Source organism: Oryctolagus cuniculus, chromosome 7 (genome assembly GCF_051225735.1).
Source record: "Oryctolagus cuniculus isolate XC-2025 breed Fujian yellow rabbit chromosome 7, ASM5122573v1, whole genome shotgun sequence".
Lineage (NCBI taxonomy): Eukaryota > Metazoa > Chordata > Mammalia > Lagomorpha > Leporidae > Oryctolagus > Oryctolagus cuniculus.
Window position 1 is genome coordinate 148,562,262 of NC_142873.1, and position 23,263 is coordinate 148,585,524.

The following is a 23,263-nucleotide window of genomic DNA, read 5'->3' on the forward strand; positions in this document are numbered from 1 at the left end:
TGTGGTACTTAAATCCAGAGTGGTCACTTGTGGCACTCCACATGTGACTTTGGGTAGAACTGCCTTCAAATCCGATTTTACTTTGACATTGTCTATCCATCTCTCTTGGTTCTTGTCCTGAAAATTTTACTGTGTTGCAAGTGTTTTATTAATGGATTTCAGGCTCTCGGTTTTCATTTTTTTTTTTTTTAAAGGTTTATTTACTTGAAGGGCAGTTACAGGCGGGGGGCGGGGAGGGTAGAGTGAGTGAGTTCCATCTGCTGATTCACTCCCCACGTGGCCATAAAAGCTGGAGCTGTGCCTATCTAAGGCCAGGAGCCAGGAGCTTCTTCCAGGTCTACCATGCGGGTACAGGGGCCCAAGCACTTGGGCAGTCTTCCACTGCTTCCCCAGGCTCATTTGCAGTGAGCTGGATCAAAAGTGGAGCAGTTGGGACTCAAACCCGTGTCCACATGGTATGCTGGCATCACGGGCACTGTCTGTACCTGCTACAATACAATGCTGTCCCCTCATTTATTTTTTAAAGATTTATTTATGAAAGGCAGATTTAAAGATAGAGAAGGAGAGACATGGAGGGAGAACCATCCACCGTTCACTCACCAAATGGCCACAACACCAGAGCTAGGCCAGGCTGAAGCCAGGAGCCAGGAGCTTCCTCTGGATCTCCCACATGGGTGCAGGGGCCCAAGGACTTGGCCATCTTCCACTGCTTTCCCAGGCCATAGCAGGGAGTTGGATCAGAGTGGAGCATAGGGTACTCAATTTGGTGCCTGTATTGGATGCCGGCATCGCAGGTGGTGGTTTAACTAGCTACACCACGATGCCAACTCCTGGGTTTTCATTTATGCAACACATTTATATCGAGTGTCCACCCAAATGTACATCTGGCACCACTGCAGGTGTTGGTTTCTTAGAGACTCTAGATTTTATATTATGTTACTCTGTTAAAGAATATGTTTGTTACTTAAAACATTTTAATATTTAAGTTTGGTTAAGACTGTAATTACTAGGTCAGAAAAATATGATTTGTGGTTCAGTTTTGCTTTGAATATTCTGTGGTCATTTTACAGGAAAAGATACAAATTAACTGGAATATTTTGACTTTTGTCCTTGAATTTGGAATGGTGTGGAGAAAACAGCAGTACAAGCCGGCGCCGCGGCTCACTAGGCTAATCCTCCGCCTAGCGGCGCCGGCACACCGGGTTCTAGTCCCGGTCGGGGCGCCGGATTCTGTCCCGGTTGCCCCTCTTCCAGGCCAGCTCTCTGCTGTGGCCAGGGAGTGCAGTGGAGGATGGCCCAGGTGCTTGGGCCCTGCACTCCATGGGAAACCAGGAAAAGCACCTGGCTCCTGGCTCCTGCCATCGGATCAGCGCGGTGCGCTGGCCGCAGCGCGCTGGCCGCGGCGGCCATTGGAGGGTGAACCAACGGCAAAGAAGACCTTTCTCTCTGTCTCTCTCTCTCACTGTCCACTCTGCCTGTCAAAAAAAAACAAAAAAAACAAAGCAGCAGTACAAATTATTGAAAAAAATATGAAAAGAAGGGGTGTGTGTTCTGGTGCAGCAGGTTAAGCTGCCACTTGGGACACCCAGATCTGTATTGGAGTGCCTGGTTTGAGTCTTGCCTGTTCTACTTCCAATCCAGCATTCCTGCTAATGCATCTTGAGAGGGGCCAGCATTACGGTGCAGGGGGTTAAGCCAACACATGTGATGCCAGCATCCTATATTGGAATACTGGTTTATGTCCTGACTGCTCTGCTTTGATCCAGCTCCCTGCTAGTGCTCCTGGGAAAGCAGTGAAAGATGGCACAGGTGGTTGCGCCCCTGCCACCCATGTGGGAGATGTAGGTGGTGTTCTGACCATTGGGAAGTGAGTGAGCCAGCAGATGGAAGATGGAAGAACTTTTTGTGTCTTTCTCTTTCTGTGTCATTCTGCCTTTTAACAAATAAATCTTTTTTAAAATTATGAAAATAACATTTTAAAGATTTATTTATTTATTTGAAAGGCAGAGTTACAGAGAAGTAGAGGTAGAGAGAGAGAGAGAGAGAGAAGTCTTCCATCTGCTGGTTCACTCCTTAAATGGCTGCAGCAGCTAGGGCTGGACCAGACCAAAGCCAGGAGCCAGGAGCTTCTTCTGGGTCTCCCATGTAGGTGCAGGGGCCCAGCCACTTGGGCCATCTTCTGCTGCTTTCCCAGGCGCATTTGCAGGAAGCCGGATTGGAAGTGGAACAGCTAGGACCCAAACTGGCACCCATATTGGCTGCTGGTGCTGCAGGCAGTGGCTTAACCTGCTGTAGCACAGCCCTTGCCCCAATAAATCCTTTTAAAAAATGCATCCTGGGAGCAGTGGATGATGACTGAAGCACTATGCACAATGGGAACCTGGATGGAGTTCCAGGCTCCTGGCTTTGACCTGGTCCAGCCCTGACTATTATTGCAGGAGTAAATCAGCCAGTGGAAGATACCTTTAACTCTGCCTTTCTTGTTTTGAAAATAAACATTACAAAATATTTTGGGGGCACAATAATTTTTTTAAAAATTTATTTATTTATTTGAAAGTCAGAGTTACACAGAGAGAGGAGAGGCAGAGAGAGAGAGAGAGGTCTTCCATCCCCTGTTCACTCCCCAATTGGCCGCCACGGCTGGAGCCGTGCCAATCCAAAGCCAGGAACCAGGAGCTGCTTCTGGGTTTCCCACGCAGGTACAGGGGCCCAATGACTTGGGCCATCTTCCACTGCTATCCTAGGCCATAGCAGAGAGCAGGATTGGAAGTGGAGCAGCCGGGTCTGGAACCTGCACCCATATGGGATGCCGGCGCTTCAGGCCAGGGCGTTAACCCGCTGCGCTATAGTGCTGGCCCCAGGGCAAAATAATTTTTAAGTTCATAGATGAGAAGTGTCTTCAAAGGTTCATGGAAGATTTGTATTATAAAGCAACTATATCAGTTTTAGAATATTTTTGCAGTAAATAAACTTTTTTTTTTGACAGGCAGAGTGGATAGTGAGAGAGAGAGACAGAGAGAAAGGTCTTCCTTTGCCGTTGGTTCACCCTCCAATGGCCGCCACGGCTGGTGCGCTGCGGCTGGCGCACCACGCTGATCCGAAGGCAGGAGCCAGGTGCTTCTCCTGGTCTCCCATGGGGTGCAGGGCCCAAACACTTGGGCCATCCTCCACTGCACTCCTGGGCCACAGCAGAGAGCTGGCCTGGAAGAGGGGCAACCGGGACAGAATCCGGCGCCCCGACTGGGACTAGAACCTGGTGTGCCGGCACCGATAGGTGGAGGGTTAGCCTATTGAGCCGCGGCGCCGGCTGCAGTAAATAAACTTTTAAAATTCCATTTTCCGTGAACTTTAAAAAAAATTTTTTTTATTTATTGAAAAGGCAGAACTACAGAGAAAGAGAGAGATCAATCTTCCATCTGTTGATTCACTCCTTAAATGGCCCCAATGCCCAAAGCTGGGCCACACTGAAGCCAGCTTCTTCTGGTCTCCTACGTGGGAGCAGGGATCCATGTATTTGAGTCACCTTCCACTGCTTTCCTAGGGACATTATCAGGGAGCTGAGTTGGAAGTGGAGAATCTGTTGCGAGGCTTAACCCTCTGTGCCACAGTTCTGGCCCCTTTGCATGAACTTTGGAGAGTACTTTTCTGTAAGCATTAGATATTACTTGTACTACTTAGGGGAGTTGGAGTTCAGCCATTGAACACTGACTGGTATGCCAAGGTCCATGGCTGTGCTTGGATTTAGAGAAGAAATGCATAATCCTGGTCTTCCCAGAGCGCCAGGTTTGGTGTGGGAGATAAACAAGTAGACAGTTAACACTATAGAAGGGTAAGTGCTGTGCTAGGGCCTGTTCCTACTTGATTTCTCTCAGCTTCTTCTCTACACTTTATTGAGGCCTAGAGAAATGAAGCAGTTTGGCTAAGATCACCCCCTTGCTATTCGGTAATGAAGCTGGAACTAAGCTCTGAATCGTACTCATTGTTGCATTTAGCTATGCTCTTGACTATTAGCACTGACTTCTGTTTTTCTCCTTCACCTTGGACTTCGCCTTTTTCAAAGATCCCTCTCTGCCCACTCCCAGCCCCTGTAATGTCTTCAGCTTTTGTTCTTATTACCTTATCTCAGTTACTGTTTTTTTTTTTTAAGATTTATTTTATTTATTCAAAAGAGTTACAGAGAGAGGTAGAGCCAGAGAGAGGTCTTCCATCCACTGGTTCACTCCTCAAATGACCACAACAGCCAGAGCTGAGCTGATCCGAAGCCAGGAGCCAGGAACTTCTTCCAGGTCTCCCTCGCAGGTGCAGGGGCCCAAGAACTTGGGCCATCTTCTACTGCTTTCCTAGGCCATTAGCAGAGAGCTGGATCAAAAGTAGAGCAGCCAGGACTCGAACCAGTGTGCATATGGGATGCCGGTGCTGCAGGCTGGGGTTTTAACCTGCTGTGCTGTAGTGCCAACCCTTCAGTTACTGTTGAAATGGAATAAGGAAGACCTGGGAGTTTTATGTTTGAGGTTAAGATAGAAGAATAGGGGCTAGTGTTGTGGTACAGTGGGTTAAGCTGTTGCTTGTAATGCTGGCTCCCGTTATCAGAATGCCAGTTCAAGATCCCGCTACTCTGCTTCTGATCCAGCTTCCTGCTGATGCACCTGGGAAGTGGGTCCCTAACACCCTTGTGGGACACCAGGATGGAATTCCTGGTTCCTGACTTCAGCCTGAACGAGACCTGGCTGTTGTAGTCATTTGGGGAACGAGCCAGAAGAAGGAAGATCTCTCTGTCTCTCCCTGCCTTTTTGTCATTCTGCTTTTCAAATATAAGTAAATTGTTTTTTTAAAAGAGAGAGAAATAGTTTTTAAATCTGCTACCTGCAGTGCCAGCATCCCATATGGGCACTGGTGTTTGTCCTGGCTGCTCCACTTCCAATCTACCTCCCTGTCAATGGCCTGGGAAAAGCAGCGGAAGATGGTCCAAGTGCTTGGGCCCCTGCACCCATGTGGAGGACCTCCGGAAGAAGCTCCTGGCTTCAGCCTGGCCCAGCCTTGGCCATTGTGGCCATTTGGGGAGTGAACCAGTGGATGGAAAGATTCTCTCTCTCTCTGTAATTATGATTTTCAAATAATAATTCAAAAATGAAAAATATATACAGGATGTCTGTGTCTGTAGGTTAGGAAATAGCATGACTTCACTGTGATGCTTCAGGACTGTACGTCAGGCCTGCAGTGAGGTGTGATTGTAGAGGGACCGTCTTCTAAGGTCACTCGGTGGTTGTCAGGATTTCTTTCTTTCTTTCTTTTTTTTTTTTTTTTTTGACAGGCAGAGTGGACAGTGAGAGAGAGAGACAGAGAGAAAGGTCTTCCTTTGCCGTTGGTTCACCCTCCAATGGCCGCCACGGCCGGCGCGCTGCAGCCGGCGTACCGCGCTGATCCGATGGCAGGAGCCAGGAGCCAGGTGCTTTTCCTGGTCTCCCATGGGGTGCAGGGCCCAAGCACCTGGGCCATCCTCCACTGCACTCCCTGGCCACAGCAGAGAGCTGGCCTGGAAGAGGGGCAACCGGGACAGAATCCGGCGCCCCGACCGGGACTAGAACCCGGTGTGCCGGCGCCGCTAGGCGGAGGATTAGCCTAGTGAGCCGCGGCACCGGCCCGGTTGTCAGGATTTCATTTCTTCTTGAGCTCTTGGACTGAGTTCTTCGTTGGTTGGTGAATGAAATCACTTTTAGTTTCTTGCCCCATAGGCCTCTCCAGCGTGGCGGCTACTTCATCAAAGCAGTTAGGAGATGGTGTATGTGCAATACTGGCATGAAAGAAGTCATTTGTTTATACCCTGTCCTCAGAAGTGACATCATTTGTTTATACCCTGTCCTCAGAAGTGACATCTTTTTTTTTTTTTTTTTTTTTTTTTTTTTTAATTTGACAGGTAGACAGTGAGAGAGAGAGAGAGAGAAAGGTCTTCCTTCCACTGGTTCACCCCCCAAATGGCCACTATGGTTGGCGCTGCGCTAATCTGAAGGCAGGAGCCAGGTGCTTCTTCTTGGTTTCCCATGCAGGTGCAGGGGCCCAAGCACTTGGGCCATCCTCCACTGCCTTCCCGGGCCACAGCAGAGAGCTGGACTGGAAGAGGAGCAACTGGGACAGAACTGGCGCCCATATGGGATGCCGACGCTGCAGGCGGAGGATTAACCAAGTGAACCACGGCGCTGGCCCCTAGAAGTGACATCTTACAACTCTTGCCATATTCTCTTCATTAGAACTAGGTTCAGCTCACACACAAGGGGGAAGGGCCCACATAAGAACACAGAAAAGACTAGGAAATAGAGATGATTAAGAGCCATTTTGGAAGACTATAGGACTTCTTGAGATGAGTTCTCGAGTCCAGGTCTATTGATTTTTTTTATCACATTGATGCCTTTGGGGAACAAAAGACCCTCCCCATCCCTGAATTACCTTTGTTTCTATTTTGTGTGATGATTTTATTATTAAGCAGTTTCCTTCTGTGGAACTGATAAGTGGTGGTTTATATATGTCAGTAAGCAGATTTAGTTCAAGGATCATAGGTAGATTGATGAACTCTGATCAAGAAATGAATCACGTGCCAGGCCCTTAAATATTCACATATACATGATATGTTTACATATTTACATATATTTATTTATATATTTCATATATGTAAATATATTCACATATATTTATTTACATATTTAATATATGTAAATGTATTCACATATATTTATTTACATATTTCGTACTGTGCCAAATCTGTGGATACACAAGAGAAGTATAAAGAGATAGTCTATTAATTATTGTTTGATATGGATCGTTATAATAAAAATGAGAAACTAGGATCAGGGCAGTTCAACTAGTTCTTTTTGACTACTTTCTGTCTATAAGGCCCCATGTTGAGTGTTGTAGGGGAATATGAACTTATTAGGACAAGCTCTGTCCTTAGAAAATAATATAAGATAAAGCTTGGACTGGCGCTGTAGCTCAGTGGGTTAAAATTGCATCCTGCAGTGCCAGCTGCTCCTCTTCCAGTCCAGCTCCCTGCTAATGTGCCTGGGAAGGCAGCGGAGGATGGCCCAAGTGCTTGGGCCCCTGCTACCCATGTCAGTGATCCAGATGGAGTTCCAGGTTCCTGGCTCTGGCCTGGCCCAGCCCTGTTCGTTGCAGCCACCTGGAGAGTGAACCAGCAGATGGGAGATCTTTATCCGTCTCTCATCTTTTCTCTGTAATTCTGCCTCTCAAATAAATAGTATCTCACTCACTCACTCATTCACTCACTCACAGACATGGACAAAGTGCTTTTAGGAGTATAGGACAGGGCCGGCGCCGCGGCTCACTAGGCTAATCCTCCGCCTTGCGGCGCTGGCACACCGGGTTCTAGTCCCGGTCGGGGCGCCGGATTCTGTCCCGGTTGCCCCTCTTCCAGGCCAGCTCTCTGCTGTGGCCCGGGAGTGCAGTGGAAGATGGCCCAGGTGCTTGGGCCCTGCACCCCATGGGAGACCAGGAAAAGCACCTGGCTCCTGGCTCCTGCCATCGGATCAGCGCGGTGCGCCAGCCGCAGCGCACCGGCCGCGGCGGCCATTGGAGGGTGAACCAACGGCAAAGGAAGACCTTTCTCTCTGTCTCTCTCTCTCACTGTCCACTCTGCCTGTCAAAAAAAAAAAAAAAAAAAAAAAAAAAAGGAGTATAGGACAGAGAACTTAGAATGTTAGAGATAAATGTTATCAGTTCTAGTGGTCTTTACAAACATGGAGCCATTTGGTCAGAGGAGTTCAGGGAATCTTGCTAAGATAAGATAGCCCAGTGAAATCGACCAGTGAAATCGAGAATATAAAACTTTCAGCTGCTAGGGAGAGAAGGACTTGAGATGGACATAGGTAGCCTTGGTCACAGAGAATATTCTAGAACTGAGGACTTTCTAAGTAAAACTTTACACCTAAACTGGCCAAAGGTACGCTCTTTAACTGCTTTGTGCGCCTATAATATAACAATAACTGGTTTTATGGTGTTCAAAGTACTTCGGCTTACATTATTTTGTTTGATCCTTATAATCTTGTAGTTGAGACACATTGTCATTTGTTTTACAAACAAGGAATCTTTAACTCAAAGAATTATAATAATCCTACAAGAGTTACAGAACTAGTAAATCAGAGACAAGACTAGAACTCAGGATACCATTGCCCGTTGTACGCCTGGCATGGGTGTGAGTGTCAGTGCTGTTTCTGTTTTGTTTTTAATACTGAAAGCACTGGCTTGAGACTTGTCGGCAAGTGTGACTTACTAAAAGAAAGAAACAGGCAGGGAGTAGGCCGGGAGCCTGTTTCTTCTGACATTGTACCCTCCCTGCTATTTCATATGCTGCTTGCTTATACCTCTTGCCCTACCCACCTACCTCTCTTAGTACTTCTTTAAAGTTATTTCTGCTAGAACTGGGCAAATTAGCTTCTCAAGATTCTTTTTCCATGGGCTTCCTGATGCATATAGACAGAAGGAAAGAGAAACTAAATAAAAATATGTAAAGCTTAGTCAGAATGGTGATAAGAAGAGAGTTAAACTTCCCTTTTAATTACATTTATCTACATTTTGAAATACCGTTTGTAATCTCTGTGTACAGTTGAAGAAACTGAGGTTGTGAAGTCTAATCACCTATGAATTATGTGACTGAGTTAGAGTTGAAACTCGGATCCCCTGACTTTCAATAACACATGTGCTCTTTCCATTGTAGTATGTTACCTAGGCAGTAGGAAGAGTGGACAGTGTATGTCCATCCGTCCTTCCTTTCATTCTTTCTTTCTTTCTTTCTTTTTTTTTTTTTTTTTTGACAGGCAGAGTGGACAGTGAGAGAGAGAGAGACAGAGAGAAAGGTCTTCCTTTTTCTGTTGGTTCACCCCCCCAATGGCCGCTGCGGCCGGCACACCGTGCTGATCCGAAGCCAGGAGCCAGGTGCTTCCCCTGGTCTCCCATGCGGGTGCAGGGCCCAAGCACTTCGGCCCTCCTCCACTGCACTCCCGGGCCACAGCAGAGAGCTGGACTGGAAGAGGAGCAACCGGGACAGAATCCGGTGCCCCAACGACTAGAACCCCGTGTGCTGGCGCCGCAGGCGGAGGATTAGCCTAGTGAACCGCGGCACCAGCCTCTCTCTCCCCCCCCCTTCTGTCTTTTCTTTCTTTCTGTCTTTCTTTCTTCCTTTCTTTCTTTCTCTTCTCTTCTCTTCTCTTCTCTTCTCTTCTCTTCTCTTCTCTTCTCTTCTCTTCTCTTCTCTTCTCTTCTCTTCTCTTCTCTTCTCTTCTCTTCTCTTCTCTTCTCTTCTCTTCTCTTCTCTTCTCTTCTCTTCTCTTCTCTTCTCTTCTCTTCTCTTCAGGGGAGGGAGGGGGAGAGAAAAAAAGAAAGATCTTCCATTGTGTTGGTTCACTCCCCAGATGCCCACAACAGCCAAGTCTGGGCCAGGCTGAAGTCAGGATCTGCCATGCAGTGGAAGGGACTCAAGTATTTAGGCCATCATCTGCTGCTTCCCAGGTGCTCATGAGCAGGAAGCTGGATCAGAATGGAGGTAGAACTTGACCCACATACTCTTATAGGATGTAGGTGTCCCAAGCAGATGCTTAACTGTTGTACCACAGTGCCCTCCCCTAAAAGGGCATTTTTAATCTTCCACTGCAATAAGGGAGATAAAATGCATGCATAAACAAAAATTTTCTGGTCACTTAGGAATTAGTCCAAGGTACTGATTTAAGTGGAATGTGAAAGCAAAAAGGTTTGAAACCTTTGGATTGCTTGTACCTATTAAGACTTGTGACAGTGCTAGAGTATAGCTCCCTTAAACAAAAACAATGGAAAACCCTTTTCTTAATGCTTTATCTTTTCCTTGTCACATTCACTTCCACATAGACAAACTTCTTAAAGCTATGTATATTCACTGCTTCACTCTGCTTATTCTGTGTTCTCCAGTCTAGCGACGGCTCTGTTCTAGCACTATGACACACAGATGGTCTTACTAAGGTCGTCACTGTCCTCTTTACATGAATTCTACAGGCATTTCTCAGAGCAGTTGACTCTTGACCACTCTTTCTGGAAGCACACTTCTCATGACTCCTGTGACATGACACTGTCGTGTCCTTCCCCTACTTCTCTGTTGTTTCTTTGCAGGCTCATCTTCCTTTCTACAGCTACTAACTGTTCTCTCCCAGGCCCCTCGCAGTAGACATTCTCCTTGGATGATTGCGGTCTTCTCCATTGACTTTAGTGACCGCACTGTGCACACGGATCATTAATTTGTCTGCAGCCCAGGTCAGTTCTCTGGGCTGTAGATCTGTGTGTTTATTGTCAATTGGATACACTTCTAGGTACTGGGGATATAGTGATGAGTTAGATGAAGGTGGTGGGTTGAGTAGGGGCTGAGAGACAAATAGTAAGTAAACAGTATCATTTAGCATTAAGTGCTAAACAAAGGTAATTAATATTAGAGATGGGGAACTACTTTATGTTGACTTTGGTCAAGGCTTTACTGAGATGGTTAAATTTATACTGACCCTTGAATGACTGGTTGAAGAGGGAGTAGCTAGAGCAGGAGTGAGGAGAGGAGCTAATAGGAAATGAGGTGAGAAAGGTGGGTAGTGGCCACATCTTGTAGGGCCTTGCTGGCTCTGGTGAAGACTTGGTATTATTCTAAGTGAAATGGAAAGCCATTAAAGATTTTTTTTTTACATGATAGAATCTTTTTTTTTTTTTTTTTTCACTCTTTTTTTTTTTTTTTTTTTTTTTGACAGGCAGAGTGGACAGTGAGAGAGAGAGACAGAGAGAGAAAGGTCTTCCTTTGCCGTTGGTTCACCCTCCAATGGCCGCCGCTGCAGCCGGCGCACCGCGCTGATCCGATGGCAGGAGCCAGGATCCAGGTGCTTATCCTGGTCTCCCATGGGGTGCAGGGCCCAAGCACCTGGGCCATCCTCCACTGCACTCCCTGGCCATAGCAGAGAGCTGGCCTGGAAGAGGGGCAACCGGGACAGAATCCGGCGCCCCGACCGGGACTAGAACCCGGTGTGCCGGCGCCGCAAGGTGGAGGATTAGCCTATTGAGCCACGGCGCCGGCTCTACATGATAGAATCTTGATCTGATTCAATTTCTAGATGTTTAATGTACTGTTTGGAGAATAGTCTTGATGGGGACAACTGGTAGCAGGGAAGCTTAAGGAAGCTGTTGTAATAGGCTGAGTCTAGTAGCTTGGACTGTGGTGCTAATGGGGGTGTAGAGAGCAAGAGGGAAAGTAGAATTGGTAGAACTTGCTAATGGATCTGTCTGTGGGGTATGAAGTAAAGAAAAATCCAGGGTGAATCTGGGTGTTTGGTCTGGATAGTTGAGTGGGTGGTGGTGCTATGAGCTGAAATGGGGGAAGATTTAAAGAGGAATAGGTTTGAGAAGAGAAGGGTGAAAGGTGGATACCAAGAACCTCAGAATCTGTATGTGAACATACAAAGAATGTGATGTCAGTTGTATGTCCAGGTGGGGATGTCAAATGTTGAATTTGCTTCTGGAGTTCAGAGAAGTCAGTAGTGGAAATAAAAATTTGGAAATTACTGAGACTGAAAGAAGTTACTCAAAGAAGAGGGAGGGACAATTAAAAAAAAAAAAAAAAAAAAAAAGAGTCCCAGGGCTCCCAGGGCTGACCTTGATCAAGCAAAGGAAGAGGAGCCAGCACAGAGGAGTGGGGAGGATCAACTGGCAGGATAAGAAGATCAGGAAAGTGTGATGATATCTTAGAGCTAAGGAAGAACACATTTCAGTGGAGCAGGAGTGGTTATTCGCATTTAATGCTGTTCAGAGGTTGAATAAGGTAGAGAAAAAGAAGCGGCCATAGAATTTGACAATACTAAGGCTTTAAACAGCCTCAGTGGTACATCGGGAAGAGCAGAAGTCAGATTGACACTGAGAGAATGAAAGGTACAGAAATGAAGATGAATGTGGACAGGTCTTTGGAGAGGAGCAGAGATGGGACTGGAGTAGCTGGAAGGAGATATGAGATCAAGGAAGTGTTTTTTCCCCCTTGTTTTATTTTTTAAGCTGGAAAGTTCTAGAGGCTTGCTTCTCAAATGTGATCTCTGGATCAAGGTGGGGACCTGTCAGAAATACAGTCTCAGGCTTCACCCTAGACCTACTGGATCAGAGTTTTCATTTTAATAAGATCCCCAGCTGATTTGTGTGCACATTAAAGTTCAAGAAGCACTGTTCTAGTGGGGGAACCTTTGATGCAAGACCAATTGATATTTTTCTACTGTGACAGGGACCTTTATCAGGTACTAGTATATGTGATTTCTACACAGCTCACTCCACTCGTGACTCACTATGTGCATTTATCAAGTGTTTACCAGTGTTCACTGGTATAGACTGAGAAGGGTCCACTGGTCACATGCTTGGATGTTGCAATTTGCCACCCAAATGTCTAAATGCTTACTCTTAATTTCTGTAGTTATAATGATAACAGTTTGTGAGCCAGTGCTGTTTGTGGACTGCAGTTTGAATAGCATTCTCTGAGAACATGTTTGCGTGGTGATAGGTGTGAACCTATGAAGATAGGAAAGTAGTGATGTAAGAGAGTGAATGGAGTGATAGATATGAAGATGAGAGGGAATTGGCTCCCTAATAGAGTTGTGCTCTAGTAATAAGTACCACTTCCTAATAAAGAGTGGTACTTACCAGCAAGGCTTTTAATTGTCTTTGTAGGGCAAGCAGAATGTTGGTATGCTCGATTTGGAGGTAAGAAGATGAGGGTCTTAGTGTTGCTTCTTGGTGACTAAGTCATCTGCTGATGGAGGCTGGAGGTTTTATTGGCAGAGAAAAAGGTGTGAAAGGGTCATTTTGGAGAGTGAGAAAGTGAATCTATCAGGGAGTCTATAGCAGGACTGCTGGCAGCACTGGTGGGCTGTTTGGAACTTGTGGTAGTACGAAAAAGGATACCAGTCAGTGGAAATCTGTAGTTTTCTGTGGTGGCACATAACTGCCTTGGTGTAGGGCTAGAGAAGTTATTAGTTTGCTTTAACTAGGATGAAGTTTTCAGTATGAAGAAGGTGAGGGGATAGGGCACAAGTGACTTAAAGATGTTTGTAGGGGGCTGATTATGATTACGTATAATTTGTTTAAATTAAATTTTCTCGTTTTATAACATGGGAATAATAGTATCTGTTTCATAGCGCTGTTATAGGGATTAAATGTACTCAGAGGAAGTGCTAAGAATGGTACCTGGTAAATGTCCAGTATGCACCCATTATTGTTAGCTATTATTACCATCATATCCCTGGACTGCAGAACCAGTCTCCTAACTGATCTCTTGACATCATTCTTACTTCCTTCAGTTAACTGTGTGGAAGCCAAAATTCACTTTCTGAAATGGATGCATTTTACCTCTCTTTAATACTTAAATGTCCTCCTACAATTCTTCAGATAAAAACCCAGAATCACACTTTGGCTTCCAGGGGCCTGCGTGGTGTGACTCTCACCTCAGACTTCTCCTTTTTCTCATTCTGTGGCTACAGAAATCCCCTTCTGGGTTCTTACCAGGCTCCTCTTGGACCTGACACATTCTCACTAGGGGGAGCCTTCTTAGACCTCCCTAGGTAATTTTCTGGCCAGTTGTATTTTACATGCATTTTTTAAAAAGCTTTTCTTTCATCTATTTGAAAGCCAGAATGACAGAAAGTGAGATAGAGATGGAGACTGAGATTTTTCATCCTCTGGTTCACTCCTCAGATGCCTGCAGTAAATAGCCAGGGCTAGGCCAGCTAAAGCCAGGAGTCAGGAACTCCCATCGGGGTCTCCCACGTAAGTAGCAGGAGCTCAAGCACTGAACCATCATTTGCTGTCTCCCGGGGTGGATTAGCAGGAAGCTGGATCAGAAGCAGAGTAGCTGGGACTTGAACTGGCACTGTGATATGGGAGGCAGCCCAAAGTAGCAGCTTAGTCCACTGTGCAATAATACCTGTTCCTTTTGTATGATTTATATTTAATAATGTTCTTTTACAGATTCATTCACTCATTCATTCATATTTGAGAGAGAGAGAGGCACAGACCAGAGAGAGGATCTTCCATCTGTTGGTTCACTCCTTAAATGCCCATAACAACCAAATCTAGGAGCCTGAACTCAATCTGGACATGGGAATGTGGGTGTAGGGATCTGCATTAGTAGGAAGTTGGAATTGGGAAAAGGGTAAGGATTTAAACCCAGGCACTCCATTGTGGTTTGTGGGCATCCCTAATGGCATCTTAACTGCTGTGCCAAATCGCTGCCCCAATAATGTGATTCTTTAATCAATGTTTTTCTGATGCATTAAATTATAAAATGCCATGAAAACTGTTCTCTACTCAACTTTTTATCCCCAGTGCTTACTTCAAAGCTTGGTACACTGTAGGCAGTCAGTCATTATTTGAATGAATAAATGAATTAAAGAAAAAGAATGAGCAAATTATACATCAACTTTATGTAAATTTGTGAGGACTGGCTTTCCTGAGGGCAAGATTCGAGAGAGAATTGACGTAATGGAGACAAGAAAGCAAAGTTGGAGCAGAAATCCCTGAGTGAGAATCCACTTTAGGACTTCCCAGCTTTGTGACTTGGAGCCTTTATTTCTTCATCATTTATGAACATGATAGTGTTTATCTGAGTAGGTAATGAAACTCTTTGTTCCTTTCTCCCTAGGATAATTATGGTGACTTGCTGTTTAACTACATTTGCTGTATCTGCTATAATCCTTGTGACCTCATGACATCTTAATAATAGACTCCTAGAGGTTAAAGATACCCAGCATATTCTTTTTGATTCAGCCAACTCTCTTAAAGCAGGTGAATAACTAACAATCTCAGACATGTGGTTCTGTTGCTAAACCTACCAAACATGGACTAATTGCAAGGAATCCTAGTCTCCATTGTAGACTACTTGTTAGGAAAGGAAACGGCAGAGCCAGTACTTGGAGTGCCAGCTTTCAAACAGGTGCACTAATCTCAGTCTTGTCAATTGTTTATTAATAACTGCTCCCAAAGTGCCTGAAAATTTAGTCTTTCCTTTTTTTTTAAACCAATTAATTTTTAAAATTATTTATTTGAAAGGCAGAGTGATAGAGGAGAGACACAGATCTTCCAGCCATGGGTTTACTCTCCAAATGGACCTCATAGACAGGGCTAGTCCAGGCCAAAGCCAGGAGCTCCATCCTGGTCTCTCCAATAGGTGGCAAGGTATGAGTACTTAGGCCACCTCTGTTTGCTTTCCAGGCATATTAGCTGGATCTGAAGAGTGACAGCTGGGGTGTGTGGGACTCCAATATAGGATGTCAGCCTTAGAGGCGGTGGCTTAACCCATGGTATCACAATGCTGGCCCCAAGTCCTTTCTTTTAATTCCAGTCTTATTTATACTCTTGGTTCTTTGTGTGGTAAAAAAGAACCTAATGCACAGAAACAGGATTGCTGGATTCTGTCTAGTCCTGGCACAAGTCTCTTTGTTTGATCATCTGCAGGATAGAGTATCTGCCTTCTCCTAAGGTTTACATAGATGAAATAAAAATTTATCCTAGAATAATTAGGAGCACTCTCAGATGAAAGACATTGTTTTAGCAGCCATCAGCCATATACAGGTATTGAAAATTCCATTATTGACACAGTTTCAGGATTAGTGATAAGACTTTAAATATTAATTTACTGTTTTTTAGATGTGAATAGTTTTAGAACACTGGGATGCTCCACTGAATCAAATGAATTGACTTCTGCCTTCTGGGGCCTTGTTGTCATAGTTGAGGATAGAGATAATATGGGTAGTGATGTAATTCATGTTGTTATTAGAAAGGACAGTACCTTGTCGTTATGGTGTATCATTTGGTCTGGCCTTTTGTTCCACTAATGAAACTGAGACCCAGCAAGTATCCAGGAGATGGTATTTGAGTCCAGCAGTACGTCAGTGACAGAACCAGGATTGCTACCCAGGTTTCTCAGTCCCATCCCAGGCTGTCTACACTAAGCTAAGTTTCCAGCTTCAGTCAGAAAAGACCACCTGCTCTGGATTCTCTTCTTTCCTTGCTGTGGAGCGGGAGGTTGGGAGGAGAGGATGAGAGGCAAGGCCTTTGCGAGCTGACTTGGCTTCTGCAGCTGTGTTCTTCCATGTTGGAGTTCTCAACTCCTCCGTGAAGTGACTTGTGTGTGCAGAGCTGTGATGACCTTCAGTTTAGCTGTGTTCATCAACTGAGGTGGCACTGAATTGGCTCTTAGCAAAGCTGCTGGCTCTTCAGGGCCAGACCCACTGGCCCATCAGCCTGGTTACCAGGTTGACTTTTTGGTGAAGGGACTGAACAGGGCAGAAAAGCCATAAAAATCCCTCCTGGGTTTTCCCTGAACATTTCAGTGGTGCCTCAGCATTTGAGGAGGAGAAACAACTCCCAGTATACAATGCAGCACTAGATTTGCCTCCTTAGACTTCGGATATTATAGTTATCTTAACTCTATTTTTTTTAAAGATTTATTTATTCGAAAGGCAGAGTTACAGAGAGGTGTAAGTTGAAAGAGTTAGAGTGGTGGTGGTGGGGGGAGACCTTCCGTTTGCTGGGTTTACTTCCCCGGTGTCAGAACTTCAACTGGGTCTCCGTGGATACAGGAAGCCAAGCACCTGGGCTATCTTTCACTGCTTTCCAGGCACAGTAGCAGGGAGATGCCAGCGTTGCAGTCCCGCTGTGCCACGACTCTAGTCACACGCTCTTTTCTTAAGCCCATTCAATGAAGTTAGAACTCTCAGATGCCATATTTCTGCTCTCAAATTTCCACTTAAGCTTTCAGTTTCTCTGCTGAAATTTGCTATTTCTTTTCCCTTCATTTTGAACATACTTGTATTTTCTATGACTTCATAGAGCTTCATTAGGGCATTAATATCTTCGTCTCGGCATTTTGGAGTTGCCTTCTGCTGATTGTCTTTTCCCTTGCAAGTAGGTTTAATTTTGAGATTATGTCGAGACACTGTGACTGTTGTATTGTAGATATTTTTATTTTAGTAGGCAATCAGACCCCAAACTAAAAACTCAAATATACCTACAGTGGTAGTTAGTTCAAAATTCAGGGCAGCTCTTTTGTCCTTAGTTGAAGTCTTTTTTTTTTTTTTAAGATTTATTTATTTGAAAGGCAGAGTTGCGGGGCATGGGCTCGGGGAGAGATTGAGAGATCAGTCTTCCATCCTCTAGTTTACTTCCCAAATGGCCACAACAGCCAGGGCTGGGCCGGAGCCAGGAGCTGCTCCTTCCCGGTCTCCCACATGGGTGCAGTGGCCCAAGGATTTGGGCTATCCCCTGCTGCTTTCTCAGGCGCATTAGTAAGGACTTGGATTGGAAGTAGAGCAAGTGGGGCTTGAACCAGCACCCCTATGCGCTGCAGGCAGTGGTCTAGCCTGCCATACCACAACACCAGTTCCTAGCTGAGATCTCTGGGTTCTTCCCGTGCACTGTGGCTCAGAGGTCAGAGTGCACATGTGAAGTCTGGGACTCTCCTTTGTCCTTTCTTCTTACTGTGGTCCTGATCTGTTTCTGTTCCTCAGGACCACAGTCTTAAGACTGTTTTTTTTTAAGAAATAACTTATTTTTTTAAGATTTATTTTATTTACTTGAAAGAGTTACAGAGACAGGTAGAGCCAGAGAGAGAGAGGTCTTCCATCCACTGGTTCACTCCCCAAATGACTGCAACCACCAAAGCTGAGCTGATCCGAAGCCAGGAGCTTCTTCCAGGTCTCCCACATAGGTGCAGGGGCCCAAGGACTTGGGCCGTCTTCTGCTGCTTTCCCAGGCCACAGCAGAGAGCTGGATCGGAAGAGGAGCAGCTGGGACTCAAACGGGCGCCCATATGGGATGCAGGTACTGCAGGCCGGGTCTTTAACCTGCTGCGCCACAGCGCTGGCCCCATTTGTTCTAAATTTTTGATTATCTACTATACTTACACATTTTTATTAGGCAAACTGATCAAATCAGGCAGTTAGTATTTCCATTTCCTTATCTTTTTGTGTTTGGAGCCTGCCAACTCCTCTAGGGTTTTTAAATTGGAACTTCAGCTGGGCAACCTTCAGGCTGTAGCTCCACAAAGGGGAATTTACCCCATTCCAGTCCCTTCTTCCAGTTTTCAACTATTCTCTGAAATCAGCCAGCCTTTCTTCACTTCAGATAGGAGGTTTTTTTTTTTTTTTTTTTTCATTTTATCTGGAGTTTTTTCTTTTTTCTTTTTTTTAAAAGATTTATTTATTTATCCGAAAGTCAGAGTTAACACAGAAAGAGGAGAGGCAGAGAGGGAGAGAGAGAGGTCTTCCATCCGATGGTTCACTCCCCAGAATGCTGCAATGGCCAGAGCTGAGCCGATCTGAAGCCAGGAGCCAGGAGCTTCTACTGGGTCTCCCACGCGGGTGCAGGGGCCCAAGGACTTGGGCCATCCTCTACTGCTTTCCCAGGCCATAACAGAGAGCTGGATTGGAAGTGAGCAGCCGGGACTAGAACTGGCGCCCATATGGGATGCCGGCACTTCAGGCTAGGGCATTGACCCGCTGCACCACAGTGGCGGCCCCTATCTGCAGTTTATGATTGTTGTCTGTGGGAGGGTTTAGAAGCAGAATTCCCTAATAGCATTTTTATCAATTATCTAAATGTTTTGGAGTAAAAGGACTCAGTCATTTTCTCTTGAGTTTAACTTGTAGGCTTGGGTACCTCTCTTCTCCCTAGGACTCACTTACTCTAGGCTCTCATGAGCCATCAAGGGTCCTTTCTTTCATCTCTGCTTCTAGACAGCCACATGTCCGCACACTCCTGTCACCACCACCCACAGCAACAGAGACAGGGGCCTGGAGGAGGTGATGTGGCTGGGTGTCAGTGCAGCTCTCTCTAGAAGGGCAGCGCTGCAGGTTTGAGGATGTTCACACACATCCTGTTGTTTCTAGGGACAGAGGGCCGCTAAGCTGAGGATGCCAGAAGTGAATAGCATTCAGAAACAGAGGAAAGAAATCTGTGCTGTTTGCTTCGACCCTTTGGAAACAAGGAGAGAATGTAGACAGTTGAAAACAAATCCGATTCATCTGGAGTTCCTGTTTGTTTGACTTTTGGCAGTGCATTCCATCCTGTTTTGAAGAGAAAAGCCCCCTGGGCCTTAGTAACGTGTCAGCAAATTTGGCAGTGGTGGTGGGTTCTGGGGCAGTAGCTTTCCGCAGGGGCACCGCTGTCACTTCAGGGCTGCAGAGACCGCAGCGGACAGACTCTGCATTTACATAGCCTTTTCCTTTTCTTTCCTCCTGCTCACCTTCCTTCTTCCTTCCCTTCTCTCGTTTTCCCTCCGGTATTTCCTTTCTCTGTTTCTTATTCTGCCTTTCAAATAAAGCTATTTTTTAAAACTATGATTTTATTATTTTCTATCTATTTTAAAAGTTCTCCAGTAAGACAGAGGCAGGGCTGGATTCTCTGATGTGTCTGAGTGTTTTGGGTGGGTTGGTAGAGGTGTGGAATGGAACGAAGGGGACCAGCAGTCTTGTAAGGAGGTTAAAGAGTGGCTTGCGAGGATGTGTATGGAGGGATAAGCTGTGGTGACGAAATGAGGGGAATAGTTTGAATGTAAGACTGTGTTTAAGAGCTTTAGATGTACCACTAGCCTAGAAGTTACCTTTCCATTCTTCCTCAAGACCAGGGTAGACAGATTAGACCCACATCTCCCGCCTCTAGTAACTATTTATTTTTAATTCTTTTTATTTATTTATTTATTTATTTAGACAGGCAGAGTTAGAGAGACAGAGAGAAAGGTCTTCCTTCCAGTGGTTCACCCCCCAAATGGCCGCTACGGCCGGTGCGCAGCTCCTATCCGAAGCCAGAAGCCAGGTGCTTTTTCCTGGTCTCCTATGGGATGCAGATGCCCAAGCACTTGGGCCATCCTTCACTGCCCTCCTGGGCCACAGCAGAGAGCTAGACTGGAGAGGAGCAACTGGGACAGAATCCAGCGCCCTAACCAGGACTGGAACCCGGGGTGGCGGAGGATTAGCCTAGTGAGCCGCGGCACCGGCCAATTCTTTTGATTTATTTATTACTTATTTTATTTGACAGGCTGAGTTACAGAGAGGTAGAGGCAGAAAGAGAGGTCAGTTGGTCTTTCATCTACTGGTCCACTCTGCAAATGGCCGCAATGGCTGGAGCTGGGCTGGTCCAAAGCCAGGAGCCAGGAGCTTCTTCCAGGACTCCCATGTTGGTGCAGGGACCCAAGGACTTGGGCCATCTTTTACTGCTTTCCCAGGCCACAGCAGAGTGTGAGATTGAAAGTAGAACAGCTGGGACTTGAACCAATGCCCATATGGGATACCGGCACTAGGTGGCAGCTTTACCCGCTATGCCACAGCACCTGCTCCAACTATGTATTTATTTGAGAGGGAGGGGAAGAGGAGAGAGAGACATACAGAGAGAATGAAAACTTCCATCTGCTGGTTCACTCCTCAGATGCTTGCAACACTTGGGGTTAGGCCAGCTGAATTCAGGATCTGAACTCAAGCTAGGTCTCCCATGTGGATGGCAAGAACCCAATTGCTGGGGCCAGCCTGCAGCTCTGGCATCCCATACAGGCACAGGTTTGAGTCCCAGCTGCTTTACTTCTGATCCAGCTCTCTGTCATGGCCTGGGAAAGCAGTAGAAGATGGCCCAAGTCCTTGGGCCCCTGCACCAGTATGGGAGACCCAGAGAAAGCTCCTGGCTCCTGCTTCGGATCAGCTCAGCTCTGGCTGTTGCAGTCATCTGGGGAGTGAACCATCGGATGGAAGACCTCTCTCTCTCTGGCTCTACCTGTCTCTGTAACTCTTTCAAGTAAATAAAATAAATCTTAAAAAAAAAAATTACTTGAGCCATCACTGCTGTCGCCCAAGGGTCTGCATTAGCAGGAGGCTGGAGTCAGGAGCCAGAGCCAGAAATTGGACCCCAGGTACTCTGATGTGGGGCACGAGTGTCTTAATTGGTATCTTAGTCACTGGGCCAAATGCCTACCCTTTCAAGAACTCACCATTTAGGGATTCAGTGGGTTGGAAGGCTTCTCAGCTGTGCATCAGAAGACTGCTCGTTACAAAACTAGAGAGCGGGTTTGTAGACAGAGAAGCTTTCTTTTTAGTTCTCACTGATGTTGAATGATTTAGGGTCCTTCTGAGGACCCATTCTGGAAGGAAACAGAATGAGAGTAAGCATGGTGAAGGGCTTTTGTGGTCAGATAGACTTGAGTTTCCATCCTGACTATTTTACTAGCTGTGTGCTCTTGGTCAAGTTGCTTGACTTTTTAAAATTTAGATTTTTTTATCTATGAGGTGGGGGTGATAAAATAGTGTTACTGTCTTTATTAAAACATAAAACTTAGTGCCCAGGGTGTGGTAGGTACTCCACAGATGTTTGCGTTTTGTTTTTTCTCCCTTACCCATCTTCCAGACATTTTATTTTTAGCAGAATCTTAGTTTTGCCCATAAGTAACTGTGACTCACCCATCCCAAGCTTTAGTTTCCTTCCTTAAAAGTATTTAACTGGTTGATTTCTGGGATGCTTCCCAGCTTGTAAGATGCCTTTTTTAAGTTTTTAGGCTGTGGGAGAGTGCATCAATCTGTTAATTCCAGGAAATACAATATACTGTACCTAGGGACCGTATCATCTGATAGGAAATGATTATGATTTGAAGAGGGGAAGTCTTTGGAGTCAAACTCCTCCTCTCCTGAGTCAGACGTAGCCAGCTTCCCTCAGGTCTGCATCTTGACTCAGGTCTCACCTTGTCCCTTTTTTGACACACACTGTATGTGAAGATCTTTGGGACAGTCTTTTGAGCCAGCTCAATCTTGGTGTGACTCATGTTTTACCTGTGTCTTCCTTTCTGTTTGTTTTCCATCCAGGTCAAGAGGCAGCTGCCATCCGATGATACTGAGCTGCTGTTTCCAGGACTGCAAGCATCAGGGAGCAGCCAGAAGTAGTGACAGAAAGTGAAGTTACCTAAATGGTAAGTATGCTGAACAGGGAAGCCTGGGCCTTCCTCAGAACTGGGTGGATTTTGAGACCTCTGTAATTGTTCTGCTATGGCAAAGGAGAGAGGAAAGTCAGTATATGCTGGTGGTCCTTTATGAATCAAATACTGTGCTAAATACTCCTCTATATTAAGGGTAAAAATTCTTCTGTGAAGTCAGCCATAATAAGTAGACCTTATGGTTCCAGACTGGATGCTCTGTGGTACAGCAGATTAAGCCACTGCTTGTGAGGCCAAATTCCATATCAGAGCACCAGTTCAAGTCTCAGCTGCTCTGCTTCCTGTCTAGCCCCCTGCTAATGTGCCTCCGAAAGCCACAGAAGATGGCTGTAGTCCTTGGGCCCCTGCCATCCACGTGGGAGTCGTGGATGGATTCTTGCTTCCTGGCTTTGGCGTGGCTCAGCTCAGGCTGTCACGGCCATTTGGACAGTGAACCAACCAATGGAAGATCTCTCTTTTTCTCTCTCTCTGTCACTTTGCCTTTTAAAAAGCAGAGTAAAATAAGAATCTTTTGATCATCAACTGTCTCTTTTTCTTAGCACTTTTCTGGATTTTGTGTGCCAATATTTTATTGTTTGGTCTTGGTGAGGACAGTGGAGAGCACTGTTGAGAGAGAAGTGAGAACTTGAGCAGTGAGTGGCCTAAAGACCTAATGGGTGTTGTTTTGTGTGTGTGTGTGTGTGTGTGTGTGTTTTTTTTTTTTTTTTTTAAAGATTATTCATTTGAAAGAGTTGCACATAGAGAGAGAGTCTTCCATCTGATGGTTCACTCCCCAGTCGTCTGCAACGGCCAGAGCTGAGCCAATCTGAAGCCAGGGGCCAGGAGCTTCTTCTGGGTTTCCCGTGTGGGTTCAGGGGCCCAAGGACTTGCACCATCTTATACTGCTTTCCCAGGCCATAGCAGGGAGCTGGATAGGAAGTGGAGCAGCCAGGACTTGAACCGGCACCCATATGGGATACTGGCACTGCAGACAGTGGCTTTACCTGCTACTCCACAGCGCCAGCCCCAGGACCTCATGGTTTTGATCATTACTGATAGCTAGATAATAGAGAAAAGTTCTCTTGGAAAGTAGAGCAACAGGGCAGTCTAGAATGAGTTTGGTAAATAGGTTTTGGTCATTGGAGTGACTGGATATGGGAAAGGAATGCTAACAAGGCCAGCCACTGACATGTCAGCCACTGTTAGGAAATAGGCATAATTAGGGTTAACACAGAACTCTAGGAGTGAGACACTGCAAGGCAAACGTTTGGCTTTTTA

General features: G+C 45.8%; 1 protein-coding gene across 15 annotated transcripts in view; it reads left to right on the plus strand.

The window, feature by feature from the left end:
• The window catches only part of LUZP1 (leucine zipper protein 1), a 99,140-nt gene that overhangs the window by 45,208 nt on the left and 30,669 nt on the right, over positions 1-23,263 (plus strand). For 14 of the 15 annotated variants that reach the window (XR_016210211.1, XR_016210212.1, XM_051857954.3 and 11 more), the window contains exon 2: positions 21,879-21,982. The gene's annotated coding sequence lies outside the window, so the exon portion shown is untranslated. Of the gene's footprint in view, positions 1-14,680; positions 14,824-21,878; positions 21,983-23,263 lie in introns of all 15 variants that reach the window. The other variant, XM_089299188.1, reaches the window with a different exon arrangement.